This window comes from Orcinus orca, chromosome 8 (genome assembly GCF_937001465.1).
Source record: "Orcinus orca chromosome 8, mOrcOrc1.1, whole genome shotgun sequence".
Taxonomy (NCBI): domain Eukaryota; kingdom Metazoa; phylum Chordata; class Mammalia; order Artiodactyla; family Delphinidae; genus Orcinus; species Orcinus orca.
This window is the reverse complement of record NC_064566.1, coordinates 74,928,210-74,946,375: the sequence shown is the minus strand read 5'-3', so window position 1 is coordinate 74,946,375 and position 18,166 is coordinate 74,928,210. Positions and strand designations below refer to the sequence as shown.

The following is an 18,166-nucleotide window of genomic DNA, read 5'->3' as shown; positions in this document are numbered from 1 at the left end:
GTAGCTTTGTAGTATAGTCTGAAGTCAGGAAGCCTGATTCCTCCAGCTCCATTTTTCGTTCTCAAGATTGCTTTGGCTATTCGGGGTCTTTTGTGTTTCCATACAAATTGTGAAATTTTTTGTTCTAGTTCTGTGAAAAATGCCACTGGTAGTTTCATAGGGATTGCATTGAATCTGTAGATTGCTTTGGGTAGTAGAGTCATTTTCACAATGTTGATTCTTCCAATCCAAGAACATTGTATATCTCTCCATCTATTTGTATCATCTTTAATTTCTTTCATCAGTGTCTTATAATTTTGTGCATACAGGTCTTTTGTCTCCTTAGGTAGGTTTATTCCTAGATATTTTATTCTTTTTGTTGCAATGGTAAATGGAAGTGTTTTCTTGATTTCACTTTCAGATTTTTCATCCTTATTGTATAGGAATGCCAGAGATTTCTGTGCATTAATTTTGTATCCTGCTACTTTACCAAATTCATTGATTAGCTCTAGTAGTTTTCTGGTAGCATCTTTAGGATTCTCTATGTATAGTATCATGTCATCTGCAAACAGTGACAGCTTTACTTCTTCTTTTCCGTTTGGATTCCTTTTATTTCCTTTTCTTCTCTGATTGCTGTGGCTAAAACTTCCAAAACTATGTTGAATAAGAGTGGTGAGAGTGGGCAACCTTGTCTTGTTCCTGATCTTAGTGGAAATGCTTTCAGTTTTTCACCATTGAGGACGATGTTGGCTGTGGGTTTGTCATATATGGCCTTTATTATGTTGAGGAAAGTTCCCTCTATGCCTACTTTCTGCAGGGTTTTTATCATAAATGGGTGTTGAATTTTGTCAAAAGCTTTCTCTGCATCTATTGAGATGATCATATGGTTTTTCTCCTTCAATTTGTTAATATGGTGTATCACGTTGATTGATTTGCGTATATTGAAGAATCCTTGCATTCCTGGAATAAACCCCACTTGATCATGGTGTATGATCCGTTTAATGTGCTGTTGGATTCTGTTTGCTAGTATTTTGTTGAGGATCTTTGCATCTATGTTCATCAGTGATATTGGCCTGTAGTTTTCTTTCTTTGTGACATCCTTGTCTGGTTTTGGTATCAGGGTGATGGTGGCCTGGTAGAATGAGTTGGGGAGTGTTCCTCCCTCTGCTATATTTTGGAAGAGTCTGAGAAGGATAGGTGATAGCTCTTCTCTAAATGTTTGATAAAATTCACCTGTGAAGCCATCTGGTCCTGGGCTTTTGCTTGTTGGAAGAGTTTTAATCACAGTTTCAATTTCAGTGCTTGTGATTGGTCTGTTCATATTTTCTATTTCTTCCTGATTCAGTCTTGGCAGGTTGTGCCTTTCTAAGAATTTGTCCATTTCTTCCAGGTTGTCCATTTTATTGGCATAGAGCTGCTTGTAGTAATCTCTCATGATCTTTTGTATTTCTGCAGTGTCAGTTGTTACTTCTCCTTTTTCATTTCTAATTCTATTGATTTGAGTCTTCTCCCTTTTTTTCTTGATGAGTCTGGCTAATGGTTTATCAATTTTGTTTATCCTTTCAAAGAACCAGCTTTTAGTTTTATTGATCTTTGCTATCGTTTCCTTCATTTCTTTTTCATTTATTTCTGATCTGATTTTTATGATTTCTTTCTTCCTGCTAACTTTGGGGTTTTTTTGTTCTTCTTTCTCTAATTGCTTTAGGTGCAAGGTTAGGTTGTTTATTCGAGATGTTTCCTGTTTCTTAAGGTAAGATTGTATTGCTGTAAACTTCCCTCTTAGAACTGCTTTTGCTGCATCCCATAGATTTTGAGCCGTCGTGTCTCCATTGTCATTTGTTTCTAGGTATTTTTTGATTTCCTCTTTGATTTCTTCAGTGATCACTTCGTTATTAAGTAGTGTATTGTTTATCCTCCATGTGTTTGTATTTTTTACAGATCTTCTCCTGTAATTGATATCGAGTCTCATAGTGTTGTGGTCGGAAAAGATACTTGATACAATTTCAATTTTCTTAAATTTACCAAGGCTTGATTTGTGACCCAAGATATGATCTATCCTGGAGAATGTTCCATGAGCACTTGAGAAAAATGTGTATTCTGTTGTTTTTGGATGGAATGTCCTATAAATATCAATTAAGTCCATCTTGTTTAATGTATCATTTAAAGCTTGTGTTTCCTTATTTTCATTTTGGATGATCTGTCCATTGGTGAAAGTGGGGTGTTAAAGTCCCCTACTATGAATGTGTTACTGTCGATTTCCCCTTTTATGGTTGTCAGTATTTGCCTTATGTATTGAGGTGCACCTATTTTGGGTGCATAAATATTTACAATTGTTATATCTTCCTCTTGGATCGATCCCTTGATCATTATGTAGTGTCCTTCTTTGTCTCTTCTAATAGTCTTTGCTTTAAAGTCTATTTTGTCTGATATGAGAATTGCTACTCCAGCTTTCTTTTGGTTTCCATTTGCATGAAATACCTTTTTCCCTCCCCTTACTTTCAGTCTGTATGTGTCTCTAGGTCTGAAGTGGGTCTCTTGTAGACAGCAAATATATGGGTCTTGTTTTTGTATCCATTCAGCCAATCTGTGTCTTTTGGTGGGAGCATTTAGTCCATTTACATTTAAGGTAATTATCGATATGTGTGTTCCCATTCCCATTTTCTTCATTGTTTTGGGTTTGTTATTGTAGGTCTTTTCCTTCTTTTGTGTTTCTTGCCTAGAGAAGTTCCTTTAGCAGTTGTTGTAGAGCTGGTTTGGTGGTGCTGAACTCTCTCAGCTTTTGCTTGTCTGTAAAGGTTTTAATTTCTCCATCAAATCTGAATGAGATCCTTGCTGGGTAGAGTAATCTTGGTTGCAGTTTTTTCTCCTTCAACACTTTCAATATGTCCTGCCACTCCCTTCTGGCTTGCAGAGTTTCTGCTGAAAGATCAGCTGTTAACCTTATGGGGATTCCCTTGTGTGTTATTTGTTGTTTTTCCCTTGCTGCTTTTAATATGTTTTCTTTGTATTTAATTTTTGACAGTTTGATTAATATGTGTCTTGGCGTATTTCTCCTTGGATTTATCCTGTATGGGACCCTCTGTGCTTCTTGGACTTGATTAACTATTTCCTTTCCCATATTAGGGAAGTTTTCAACTATAATCTCTTCAAATATTTTCTCAGTCCCTTTCTTTTTCTCTTCTTCTTCTGGAACCCCTATAATTCGAATGTTGGTGCGTTTAATGTTGTCCCAGAGGTCTCTGAGACTGTCCTCAGTTCTTTTCATTCTTTTTTCTTTATTCTGCTCTGCAGTAGTTATTTCCACTATTTTATCTTCCAGGTCACTTATCCGTTCTTCTGCCTCAGTTATTCTGCTATTGATCCCATCTAGAGTACTTTTAATTTCATTTATTGTGTTGTTCATCGTTGCTTGTTTCATCATTAGTTCTTCTAGGTCCCTGTTAACTGATTCTTGCATTTTGTCCATTCTATTGTCCATTCTATCTCCAAGATTTCGGATCAACCTTACTATCATTATTCTGAATTCTTTTTCAGGTAGACTGCCTATTTCCTCTTCATTTGTTAGGTCTGGTGGGTTTTTACCTTGCTCCTTCATCTGCTGTGTGTTTTTCTGTCTTTTCATTTTGCTTATCTTACTGTGTTTGTGGTCTCCTTTTTTGCAGGCTGAAGGTTCGTAGTTCCTGTTGTTTTTTGTGTCTGTCCCCAGTGGCTAAGGTTGGTTCAGTGGGTTGTGTAGGCTTCCTGGTGGAGGGTACTAGTGCCTGTGTTCTGGTGGATGAGGCTGGATCTTGTCTTTCTGGTGGGCAGGTCCACGTCTGGTGGTGTGTTTTGGGGTGTCTGTAGACTTATTATGATTTTGGGCAGCCTCTCTGCTAATGGGTGGGGTTGTGTTCCTGTCTTGCTAGTTGTTTGGCATAGGATGTCCAGCACTGTAGCTTGCTGGTCGTTGAGTGAAGCTGGGTGCTGGCGTTGAGATGGAGATCTCTGGGAGATTTTTGCTGTTTGATATTATGTGCAGCTGGGAAGCCTCTTGTGGACCAGTGTCCTGAAGTTGGCTCTCCCACCTCAGAGGCACAGCACTGACTCCTGGCTGCAGCACCAAGAGCCTTTCATCCACAGGGCTCCTTAATTTGGGATGATTCGTTGTCTATTCAGGTATTCCACAGATGCAGGGTATATCAAGTTGATTGTGGAGCTTTAATCCGCTGCTCCTGAGGCTGCTGGGAGAGATTTCCTTTTCTCTTCTTTGTTCTCACAGTTCCCAGGGGCTCAGCTTTGGATTTGGCCCCGCCTGTGCGTGTAGGTCGCCGGAGGGCGTCTGTTCTTTGCCCAGACAGGACGGGGTTAAAGGAGCCGCTGATTCGGAGGCTCTGGCTCACTCAGGCCGGGCGGCAGGGAGGGTCACGGAGTGTGGGGCGGGCCTGCGGCGGCAGAGGCCATCGTGACGTTGCAGCCTGAGGTGCGCCGTGCGTTCTCCCGGGGGAGTTGTCCCTGGATCCCGGGACCCTGGCAGTGGCGGGCTGCACAGGCTCCCCGGAAGGGCGTGTGGCTAGTGACCTGTGTTCGCACACAGGCCTCCTGGTGGCAGCAGCAGCGGCCTTAGCGTCTCATGTGTGTCTCTGGGCTCCGCACTTTTAGCCGCGGCTCGCGCCCGTCCCTGGAGCTCTCTCAAGCAGCGTTCTTAATCCCCTCTCCTCGTGCACCAGGAAACAAAGAGGGACGTAAAAGTCTCTTGCCTCTTCGGCAGGTCCAGACTTTTCCCCGGACTCTCTCCCGGCTAGCCGCGGTGCACTAACGCCCTGCAGGCCGTGTTCACGCCGCCAACCTCAGTCCTCTCCCGGCGCTCCGACAAAAGCCGGAGCCTCAGCTCCCAGTCCCGCCCGCCCCGGCGGGCGAGCAGACAAGCCTCTCGGCTGGTGAGTTCCGGTCGGCCCGATCCTCTGCGCTGGAATCTGTCCGCTTTGCCCTCCGCACCCCTGCCGCTGCGCTCTCCCCCGCGGCTCCCAAGCTCCCCCACTCCGCCTCCCGAAGTCTTCACCCGCGAAGGGGCTTCCTAGTGTGTGGACACTTTTCCTCCTTCACAGCTCTCTCCCGCTGGCGCAGGATCCGTCCCTATCCTTTTGTCTCTGTTTAGTTTTTTCTTTTGCCCTAACCAGGTACGTGGGGGGTTCCTTGCCTTTTGGGAGGTCTGAGGTCTTCTGCCAGCGTTCAGTAGGTGTTCTGTAGGAGTTGTTCCTCGCGTAGATGTATTTCTGGTGTATCTGTGGGGAGGAAGGTGATCTCCGCGTCTTACTCTTCCGCCATCTTCCCGGAAGTCTCCATACATTCTTGTTAAATACTCAAAGTACTTCAAGGGAAGGGCTATTTGTCTCCATTTGTACGTGAAAGTGTTATCTCTGATAACTTAAATTACATAGCCAAAGTCAAAGGACCCAGAGATAAAATTAGTTTTAAAACCAAGTGTGCCTTATTTCGAAGGAAGGATGATAGTATTCTCTTAGAAATAACACCCTAAAAGTGTTTGATGAGTGAGTGATCAAATGAATGAATGATTGAATCACTGATGTCCTTGGTAATCAACATATCTTTTACCTGCCTATAAAATTCAGAACTTTTTGTTGATCTAGGAATGGGCCCCCTTACTGTTGAAGATTCAAATCAGTTATTTTGCAACTACAGCATTTTGCTGGATGCCAGGCGAGAGTATTGCTGTGTCAGTGGTTTCTTGAAGGCTGCATCTGCATTTCAGGTTTACTTAGTTGAAGAAAGGACTCATTGACAAATTAAGATTTCAAGTATTCTTTAAATTAAGTGTTACTTAAACAAATCAAGGGTTATTTAAAACTATTCTGAGTGATTTGCATTAATTTCAATGTTTCCTCCCTTTATAATTGACTTGACCTGGACCTCATTCATTTCACAAAGGAGCAGGACAACAATGGTTACTCGAAAAGCAAATTGCTGAGGAGAAGCTTGTCACTGAGTGCTCTAATTACAATCCAGCTGAATAATAGATTCAAGAGGGAAATTTTACTTTCAATTATATGAACACCTTAGGAAAACAGTGTATATCTATATGTATATAAGTGTATATATATATATTCTGTATGTATATATTTATATACATATGTGTGTATACACACAAATGAAGAATATATGTATTCTCTATATGTAATATGTATGCATATTTAATATATATATATAAAACATTTTATTAGTGAAGAAAAATCTCTGAAGTCATTTTCTTCCAAAGGCATACAGACTAGCATGTACAGAAAAGGCACTATAATATGGCTTTGTTAGAATTACAAATTTATGCAACATTTTGGTAAGAATTTATTAACATCTAAAACATTTAAATGAACATAGTTTTAACAATTTTACTTAAGTAATCTGTACAAAAATAGACTAGCATAAGTGTAAAAGACACTTTGCAAATGGGAATATATTCATTACTATTATGTTTGTATGAATGCAATTCTGGAAATTACAAAAATATGCCTTAAAAAATAATGAATAATTTGTGGTACTTACATACCATGGAATATTATGTTAAAATTAATGATATGTACTGAACAACATAATATCCCTAATATATTTTTATATAAAACAGAAAGCAAGTTTCACACAAAATATATGTGAAAAATGGAAAGAAAAGAAAAAATAAAGAAAAGAAAGAAAAAGAGAGGGAGAGAAAGAAAGAAGGAGGGAGGGTGGAAGGAAGGAAGAGAGGGTAGGAGGAAGGGAGGGAAGAAGAAAGATAGAAAGAAAGATTCAATAAGAGAAAGAGAAAAATTATGAATGCCTTTTTTGTGTATGTATAAATAATTCCTGAAAAAATGAAAAGTGAAAATGTGTTGTGGAAAAAGAGGTTTTCTTTTTTTCATTTAAAATTCAAGTCTCTTCACTTATTTGTGTATCATTAATTACAATGAATCTGTGTTAGTTTTATTATACTTTTTAAAAGATACCATCAGTATTAATAGAGTAATTTAAAAGGGAGGTTAATGAATATGTGTACATGCTTCAAGTTACTATCACTAAATATGAACAAACTTACTCATAATTTTCATATAAGATCAAACAAGAGCATCCCTGATTTTTATGATAGTTTGGCCTGAAGAAATATTAATAAACTTAACCAGCAATACTATTTTCACTTGCATGGATTTGTCATATGGCACACACACAAAAATAGTGTTCTTCAACTCACTGAGGACATTAAGTCACAAAGGTTTTTGTTTGTTTGTTTTGTTTTATTGTCACAAGAAGTTTAGGTTTTAGTGGCCTCTTGAATAAAGCAAACAAAACCCATGGCTTAATGCAATAGCTCTTGCTCCTTTGCCAAATATCAGTTAAGCACATATGCATGGGTTTATTTCTGAGTTCTCAATTCTATTCAATTATTGGTGTATGTGTCTGTTATATGCCAGTACAATACTGTTTTGATTACTATACCTTTTTAATAAAGTTTGAAATCAAAACGTGTGATGCCTTTCTCTGGGCCTCCAATTTTCTTTCTCAAGATTATTTTGGCTATTTGGTGATTCCATACAAATTATAAGATTTTTTTTCTATTTCTGTAAAAATCGACATTGGAATCTTGATAGGAATTACATTGAATCTATAGATGGCTTTGGGAGGTACGATATTTTAACAACATTAATTCTTGCAGCCATGATTATGGAATAATTTTCCATTTATTTGTATCTTCTTCAATTTCTTTCGTCAATGTTTTATAATTTTTGGTGTACAGATCTTTCACCTCCTTGGTTAAATTTATTCCTGAGAGGAGTTTAAGATGATGGAATAGAAGGACATGGGGCTCACATCCTCCCACAACATATCAAAAATACATCTACATGTGGAACAATTCTCACAGAATACCCACTGAAAGCTGACAGAAGATATCTTATACAATCAAAGCTGTAAGAAAGATCCTTACTTATCCAGGTAGGATGAAAGGAAAAAAAGAATTGGGATGGGACCTGCATCCCTGGGAGGGAACTGTGAAAGAGAAAAGGCTCCCTCATCCTGGTAACCTCCTTCGCCAGCTGAGAGGTCTGCTGGGACAGATAGGGAGCTGCAGTCAGTCATCTGGAATTTGCTTGAAAGGAGGGTATGGGAGTTGGCTTGCTACCAGACAGGGTAGGGAGGGGTGGACACAGATGGTCCATGCCACATCCCCATGCTCTCCAGCCTGAGACTTGCTCCTATTGGTGTGTGCTGCATTTAGGTGCTGAAACTCCAGCTTCAGCAGGCAGACCTGGGGAGAGGATTCTGTTTGGCTGTGCAGAGATAGCCCAAAGGGCCTGGCATGTGGTCCAGGCTGCAATTGGGGGTGCACGCAGGATAGAGTGTGAATCTGCCATAGGAAACACATTATCAATGTGTGAAAGGCATGATGCCATGGGTCTGCCATCAGAGCCTCATTGTCATCATGCTCATGGCTAGGTGCAGCTCTGGCTTTGGTGGGTTTTGGGAGAACACCAGAAGCTGGAAGGTGGGGCTGACAAATATGCTGACTGTCTGCACTCCCACAGTGGGGATGACTTCGGCCGGCTTTGGGAACTCATGCTTAATGGAGGCAGGTCCAAGACAATAACCAGCCCTCCCACAATGAAGTTGGATCCAATGGTAGTGCCAGCAACAGCAGCCTTTGTGGGCACACACACTGGGGTGGCCAGAAGCATCACAGAGTCACTAGTCCCCACCGATAGCTCCTGAAGGGGAATAAAAAGCCACTTCTTTCCCAGTGGGAGTGCTTTGGTCCCTCCTACCTCACACCACAGCTTAGAACCGGATCTGGGGGCCTCTACTCCAACTTGGTGCAGACCCTGCCCCCACAGGGCTTTTACAACCACAGAGCAAAGAGGAGGCCCCACCCAACAGCCAGGGCAGGCTCTGGTCAAACACACCTCCCGTCAAGGGGAAAACAGCCAGCATGCTCTGAGGAAAGATGAGGCAGGTGTCCATACCAAAAACAACCCTCACACCAAGAATATTAGACTCACACAGGCTGCACAGGGACACTAACACATGAAAACGTCCATCAAGACCACAGTCAGAGAAATATAAGTAAAAGAAAAAGCAGAGGGACTGTGACCAATTAAAGAAACATAAGAAATCCCCTGAAAGAACAAACAATGAAACAGACCTCTCCAGTCTACCAGAACTGCAAGTTTGAAAAGAAAGAAATAAAAATGCTAAAGGAATTAAGAAAGACTATAGATAGAAATGCAGATCACTGTAATAAGGAACTAGAAATTATAAAGAGGAGCCAATCAAAATTAGACAACTCAACTGCTGAGGTAAAAACTGAGCTAAAGACAATGAATAGCAGACTAAATAATGCAGAAGAATGAATAAGTGATCTGGAATACAGAGTAATGGTAATCACACAATCAGAACAGCAGAGAGAAAGAAAAAAAAATTAATGAAAGCAACATACAAGCTCTATGGGATAATATAAAGTGTGCCAACCTATGGGATTCCAGAAGGAGAAGGAAGAGAAAGGGGGATATTAAATTTATTTGAAGTAATTATGGATGAAAACTTCCCAAACCTAAAGAAGGAAACAGATATCGAGGTACAGGAAGCACAGTGTCCCAAACAAGATGAAAACAAACAGACCCACACCAAAACATCGCATAATTAAAATGGCAAAATTTAAAGATACAGTAAGTTCCTTAATGCATACATATGAGTTCTGTTCTCAGAGCGCATTCATAAGTCCAATTTGTTCCAAAGTCCAAGAAAATTAGGCTATGTAACCAACTAACACAATCAGCTATATAGTACTGTACTGTAATAGGTTTATAATACTGCTCACACAAATACTACATAAAAAACAAACACAAAAAATAAGGAAAACATTTTTTAATCTTACAGTACAGTACCTTGAAAAGTACAGTAGTACAGTACAAAAGCTGGCATACAGGGGCTGACATAGAGTGAACAGGCAAGAAGAGTTACTGACTGGAGAAAGGAGAGGAGGTGGGAGATGGTAGAGCTGAAGGATCGTCAGCAATAGAGGGCAAGTTGCAATTTCACTCCTGCCTGACATTGATGGCACAAGTTCTGGTTCCTTGCTGGATTCAATTCTATCTATCCTCTTGAAAAAACGATCCAGTGATGTCTGGATAGTAGCTCTTTTTTTCTCATCATAGATGACACAGTAGCACTGGATTTCATTCTGATCGGCTGCTGCAACTTTCTTGTACCGTTCTATGTTCATGTCCTGTGCCTCAAAAATTAACAGTGCCGCCTCAAATAAAGAAAATCCCTTTGCCATTTCCTGCATCATGAATCTCTTTGGTTCTTCAGTTATTTCTTCTTCCTCTTGTCTCTCTTCGTCCTTTCTCTGGGCCTCCAATTCCATCAGGTCTTCATTAGTAAGCTCCATGTTCGCATCTTTGAAGTTTGAAACTTGAAGGTTCGTATGTAGGAGACTTACAGTATACCAAACATACAAAGAACTTATGCGTATCCTTCTCAAACTCTTTGAAAAGATTCCAAAGTTATTCTATGAAACCACCATCACCCTGATACTGAAACCAGACTAAGACACTACAAAAAAGTGAAATGACAGGCCAATATCTTTGATGAACATAGACGGAAAAATCCTCAACAAAATATTAGTAATCCAATAAAAAATAAAAAGGATCATACACCATGGTCAAGTTGAATTCACTTCAAAGTCAAAAGGATGGTTCAATATACACAGATCAACCAATGTGATACACCACAAAAACAAAAGAAAAAAAAATAAACACACAATTATCTCAATAGATGCAGAAAAAGCATATGATAAAATTCAACATCCATTCATGATAAAAACGTTCACCAAAGTGAGTATAGAGGGAACATATCTCAACATAATAAAAACCATTTATGACAAACCCACAGCCAATATAATACTCAATGGCGAAAAACTGAAAGCCTTCCTGCTAAATTCTGGAACAAGATGAGGATGCCCACTCTCATGACTTTTATTTAACACAGTATTGGATTCCTAACCAAAGCAATCAGGCAAGAAAAAGAAATAAAAGGTATACAGATTGGAAGGGAAGAGGTAAAATGGTCATTATATGCAGATGGCATGAAACTCTATAGAGAAAAACCTAAAGACTCCACACAAAAACTACTGGAACTAATAAATGAATTCAGCATGGTAGCAGGATAGAGCATTAATATACAGAAATCTGTTGCATTTCTTTACACTAACAAACAAATATCAGAAAGAGACAGTAAAAAGAATACCATTTAAAATTGTGTCAAAAAAATAAAATACCTAGGAATAAACCTAACCAAGGAGGTAAAAGACCTATAAGCTAAGAACTATAAAACATTGGTAAAGGAAATAGAAGATGATTCAAAGAAAGGGAAAGATAGCCCATGCTCTAGGATTGGAAAAATTAATATGGTTAAAATGGTATGCTACACAAAGCAATCTACAGATTTAATGTGATCCCTATCAAATTACCCAAGACATTTCTCACAGAACTAAAACAAATAATTCTGAAATTTATATGGAACCACAAAAGACCCAGAATTGCCAAAGCAATCATAAGGAAAAAGAACAAAGCTGGAGGCATAACCGTCCCATACTTCAGACAATACTAAAAAGCCTCAGTAATCAAAACAGTGTGGTACTGGCACAAAAATAGACATATAGGGCAATGGAACAGAGAGCCCAGAAATAAGCCCATACATCTACAGGTAATCTTCAACAAAGGAGGCAAGAACACACAATGAAGAAAAGACACTCTCTTCAGCAAGTGTTATTGGGAAGGCTGGACATCCACATGTAAATAAATGAAGTTAGAACACTCCCTCATACCATACACAAAAATAAACTCAAAATGGTTTAATGACTTAACTATAAGATAGGACTACAAACAAAGTCCTAGAAAAGAATATAAGTAAAACATTCTCTGATATAAATGGTAGTAATATTTTCTGAGATCAGACTCCCAATGTAATAGAAATAGAAGCAAAAATAAACAAATGGGACGTAATCAAATTTGTGAGATTTTGCACAGCAAAGGAAACCATAAACAAAATGAAAGGGTAATCTATGGAATGGGAAAAAATAATTGTAAATGATGTGATTGACAAGCGTTCAATTTTCAAAAGGTACAAACAGCTCATCCAACTCAATACCAAAAAAACAAACAACCCAATCAAAAAGTGGGAAGAAGATCTACATAGACATTTCTCCGAAGAACACATACAGGTGGTCAGCAAGCTCATGAAAAGATGCTCAACATTGTTAATTATTAGAGAAATACAAATCAAATCTACAATAAGTTATTGCCTCACACTGGTCAGAATGACCATCATCAAAGTCTACAAATAATAAATGCTGGAGAGGTTGTGGAAAAAAGATAGCCCTCCTATACTGTTGGTGTGGATGTACATTGGTGCAACTATTATGAAAAACAGTATGGAGAATCCTTAAAACATAAAAATAGATTATATATATATACACACAATAGGATATTATTCATAAAAAGAATGAAATAATGCCATTTGCAGCAACATGGATGGACCTAGAGATTACCATACTAAGTAAATCAGACAAAGACAAATATTATATGATATCATTATATATGGAATCTAAAAGCTAATCCAGGGCTTCCCTGGTGGCACAGTGGTTGAGAGTCTGTCTGCCGATGCAGAGGACATGGGTTCGTGCCCCAGTCCAGGAAGATGCCGCATGCCATGGAGTGGCTAGGCCCATGAGCCATGGCCACTGAGCCTGTGTGTCCAGAGCCTGTGCTCCACAACGGGAGAGGTCACAACAGTGAGAGGCCCGCGTACCGAAAAAAAAAGAAAAAGCTAATACAAATTAACTTATTTACAAAACAGAAACAGATCCACAGACATAGAAAATACACTTATGGTTACCAAAGGGGGAAAGGCTGGGGGAGGTATGAATTAGGAATATGAGATTAAAAGATGTACAGCATTATATATAAAATAGATAAACAACAAGGACTTACTGAATAGCTGAATAGCACAGGGAACTATATTCAATATCTTGTAAAAATCTATTATGGAAAATAACATATATATATATATATATATATATATATATACACACATATACATAAAAACATGCCTGTATACAAATATATGTACAAATCATTTTTCTATACACCTGAAACTAAAACAATATTGTAAAGCAACTATAGTCCAATTTTAAAAAATTAAAAAATATATTCCTAAGTATTTTATTGTTTTTCATGCTATTGGAAATGGTATTGTTTTTCACATAATTTATTGTATGTAGAAATGTTACTGACTTTTAGAAGACATAGGGAAAAAGCTCCTTGACATTAGTCTTGGTGATGATTTTTTGGGGTATGCTACCTAAAGCACAAGCAACAAAAGTAAATATAAACAAGTGGCCTTACATCAAACTAAAAAGCTTCTGTACAACAAAAGAAATGATCAACAAAATGAAAAGTCAACCTATGAAAATGGAGAAAATATCTGGTAAGGGGTTAATATCCAAAATATATAAAGAACTTATACAACTCAATGGCAAAAAAACCAAATAATTCCATTTAAATAAATGGGCCAAGGAACCAACTAGAAAATTTTCCAAAGGAGACATACAGGTGGTCAACAGGTACATGAAAAGGTTCTCAACATCTCTAATCATCAGGGAAATGAAAACGAAAACCACAGTGAGATACCACCTCAACAGTTATAATGGCTATAATAAAAAAGGCAAGATATAACAAGTTCTAATGAGGATGTGGAGAAAAGGGAACCCTTGTACACTATTGGTGATCATGTAAATTGGTGCAATCACTATGGAAAACAGTATAGTTGTTTCTCAAAAAGTTACAAATAGAACTACCATACAATCCAGCATTTCTACTTCTGGGTATACATGAAGGAAATAAAATTACTATCTTGGAGAGATATCTCCACCTCCATGTTTACTGCAGCATTATTTACAATAGCCAAGACATGAAAACAACCCAAGTCCCAAGTGTTTTTGGATAAATGGAGCAAGAAATGTGGTGTGTGTGTGTATATATATATATATATATATATATATATATATATATATATATATATATATATATAAAATATTATATATAATGGAATATTATTCAGCCATAAAAAAGAAGTAAATCCTGCCATTTGTGACAACATGTATGAAACTTGAGTTCATTATGCTAATTAAAACAAGTCAGAAAGAGAAAGACAAATACTGTATGATTTCACCTTTATATGGAATCTAAAAACAAACAAACAAACAGAGAACCGACTGGTGGTTGCTGGAGGTCCTGGTGGGTGGGTGAGTGGGGGAATGGGTGAAGGCAGTCAAAAGGTACAAACTTCCAGTTGTAAGATAAGATCTGGGCACGTAATCTCAGCTTGATGACTATAGTTAACAATACTATGTTAAATATTTGAGAGTGTCTAAGAGAATAAATCTTAAAAGTTCTCATCATATGAAAAAAAAGTGTAACCATGTGAGATTTTGGATGTTAACTAAACTTATTGCAGTAATCATTTCACAATATACACATATATTAAATCATTATGTTGTACACTCAACTTATACAATGATGTATGTCAATTATATCTCAATAAAACTGAAAAAAAATTCATTTTAAACTAAAGGAAATATGACAAGTGTGACAAATATCAGGGCTGAGTTGACTTAACTTTTTCAATGGGGATTAATTAGCTGTGATTTTTTTTTTTTAATTTATCAGTGACTCGTAAGAATTTGATGTAAGACAACATTTATATTAACTAGGTTTAACACTTTTGTTTAAATTCAAGAGAAACATGAATTACTAGGTAGTAGTCCAAGTTCAAATTTTGGAAATGGGGTGTTAACTATCTTAGTAGAAGTAGAATTCAAAGCAGCATTGAAAAATTTTAGATGTGATATTATTAACAAAATCTCTTCTATCCGATAAAATGCTTTTAATAGGAAAGGAAGGCAGAAAGTCAATACTGCTTTAGGCCTACAGGGGAATTTACTGACTTGTGTGATTGCAAAGATCAGAGGTAGGACTGGCTTTAATCCGAAGCTCCGTCTCTTAGCTCCATTCACTCTAACATGTCAGTTTCATCCTAAAATTAGTTCCCCTGATAAAAAAGGTGGCTATAGTGTTTTCAGACTGCATACACTCTCAGTGTAATGTTCACAAGAAGGGAAATCATTTTTCTTTTACCTCCCTCTAAGGGGAGAAAAAACATTTTTCCCCCAAAGTCCTAAAACACTCCTGACACCTCATCATTCCTACTGAGTTATATGTTCATTCTTAAAACAATCACAGGAGACAGAGGTATGAAGTACAATGGGTGGCTTTGAAACATCCGAGCCTACTTTTTTGTCTTTGGCAGGAAGTTAAACATTTAGTTCCCATGTCTGAGTACTGTGGAAGGGAGGTTTTCCAAAAGAAAATCTGTGAAAAGTGGAGACTGGTGCTAGTTAGAAGGAGGATGGTAGAAGAAGTTAACCTGAGACTTGCTCAAGAAAGATTACTCGTGAGTAAAATGAATTAGAATGAAGAAAGTTAGGTGAGAAATAATTGCAATAAATCAGACTCAAGATAGTAAAAGTTTGACCAAGCAGTTAACTCTGGTAATGAAAAGATAAACAGATACAGGAGGCCTAAAAGTATAACAACAGTTGGCACACTGACTCTGCCCTGGACTGCAATAATGCTATTAAGCTATAAAAAGAAAATACAGTATAATATTTATACATTATACCTTATTTTAAAAATTGATCCTTATTAGAAAGCGCCATTTTAAAATACTACAGAAAAACAAAAAAATGGCAAAAAGACATGGAAAATGTGACCTACTGTTTCAACTCTAAACCCACTATGGCTGTACAGGGACCATTAGATAACTAGAAAGTTATTACAAGGGCAGCAAGTATAAAACGGCCAAGAGCATGAAACTGAAAGCACAGTAGTTAGTAATGTAGAAAATAAAATCACTGGTCAAAATCAACTCTAGGAAAATTTGGGGCCATTTAGAATATACCACAAATAGAAATCTAACCAGGGATTTTTTTTTTCTTTTTTGCCCACTTTCCTAGGTAAGTTTCTAAAGTTATCACTAGAGAATTTTAAAAGGAGTTTTTGTTTTTCCTGCAAAGCTTGAATATTCCTAATATGTTTCCATTTTCACTCAGTAATATATTTTCCTCATGTTTTCACAATAGCTATAACTTGTCAGGTGCATCCCACTTTTTACAGCTGTGTAAAGAAATCTCCATTTTCAAACACTGATTATTTAGTTGAGTTTATTTCCAAGCTCACAATCTCATTAGTATATGTTGTGTTGCGCTATATGCATGTCATTGCAACTCTTCTAGGATATTCTGGGGTTTTGTATATTTGTTCCCTCCCTCTTCATTAGCTAGTTTTGTTTTCTCTCCCTGGCTCATGTCATTATTACCTTTTCTTGGAGAACTAGGATTAAGTACTTTCTATGTTTTGCTACTACTAAAAGTCCAAGGAGAAAAAGGGTAATTTTCTATTCGTGCTCACTAGTTTTTCCTTTGCTTCAAATAAAATCATTTTGCTCTTAACAGCCAGAATTTCCATCAAAGACAGTGTCCCTTTGCATTTTTTCACAAATGACTTGTGATCAATCTTTCCTGGATTTCTAACTCAGTTTTCCTAACTTCCTTTTTATCAAAACATTTTAATTTCTCCTTAATTTTCTCTCTTCTATTTTTAGAAAATGTATATATTTATTAAAAGATAACCTGTTTGCATAGAAACTAATTGATCAACCTTAAGTTAATTTCTTTCTATCTGAGTTTGTTATACACTTCTCTGGAGAGTCTCTAGTTATTGGTATATCTTAGTCTTTTTCTGAGTGATTAATGCACCATACTCTGTGTAAGGAATTTTACAAATATTTTCTTTTTCTCTCCTCAAGTCTTTGATGTAAATAGCACTAACATTTTTGTTTTGTAGATGAGTAAATTGAGCCCCATGAGAGTAAAATATCCAAAATCAAACAATTAGGAAGTGTTGGAATCTACTCTTCAATTCTGACCTATCAGACTACAACCATGATATATTTAAGCATAATATTTTGCATCTCTGTTTTCTTTTAATGTGATCATCAGGATCTACATTTAGGGTTCATGTTTTGAATTTAGACAGAATGAAAATACATCAAAATATATAGATATTAATGAACAAGGAATGTTTTCACTACAGCTTACCTCAGATATTTATGACATTTTCCAAACAACTTCACAGACATTCTTGCACATCCATCATCAAATATCTTATCTGGAGTATCCTAAATGATTGCATATAGGGAGACTGAAGTTGTTTAATGCTTGAATTTCCCTTCCTCAGCATCTTGCTAGTCAGCCTTTGATTTGATGTGCAGAATTATCTCTATTACAATGTATTTCCTTTTCCCATATACCTCTTAGGAAACCTAAATTGAGAAAGACCTGACTGTTGAAGCTGGATTTCTTCTTTCAACACACATGGTGAACTTTTTAATATATCAAGCAAAATATAAATATTAGGAACAAGAAAATAAACATTCTCCTCCTTTGATTTATTGATTGTAGGTCAAATCCCACCTTTCATCTCATCTTTCTGACCACTCATTAAAAATCATTTTCATGGATTCCTAGTTGTCTACACATCCCTTAAATGTTAACCTTCACAGAGTTTGATCTCAGTCGTAACCTCTTCTCTCTCTAAAACAGCTGCATGAACATTTCTATTGTGATTTAATAAGCATATATAATCAGTGATGACCAAGTCTCTATCTCAGCCTGTTTGTAGTCTAATATGTCATATAATTCACAAAACATTTACCCTTGGATGCACTACAGACATTTCAACCTAACACGGCTAATGGAGAATGCATAACCTCTTTCATGTTTTTCCTCCTCATTCCCCATGTCAATGCATAGAGTTTTGCTCCCTAGAATTTAAATTCTACCCCATTTCCAATTCATTGTCTACCCTGTTATCAGAATGGTCTTTCAAAAGGATTAATAGACTAACTCATTACTGCTGGAAATCCATCATTACATTTAGGACAAAATCCAAACTTCATAGCATAATATAACATGGTCTTTGTGTTTTAGCTATTATCTATCTTTCTGACCTACTGAGTGAATGGTGCACGGAGGGTATTTGTTAATTTCAGA

General features: G+C 37.3%; 1 protein-coding gene across 1 annotated transcript in view; it reads right to left on the bottom strand.

The window, feature by feature from the left end:
- CNTN5 (contactin 5) overlaps positions 1-18,166 on the bottom strand; it is a 1,406,915-nt gene that overhangs the window by 851,697 nt on the left and 537,052 nt on the right. The window lies entirely within an intron of this gene.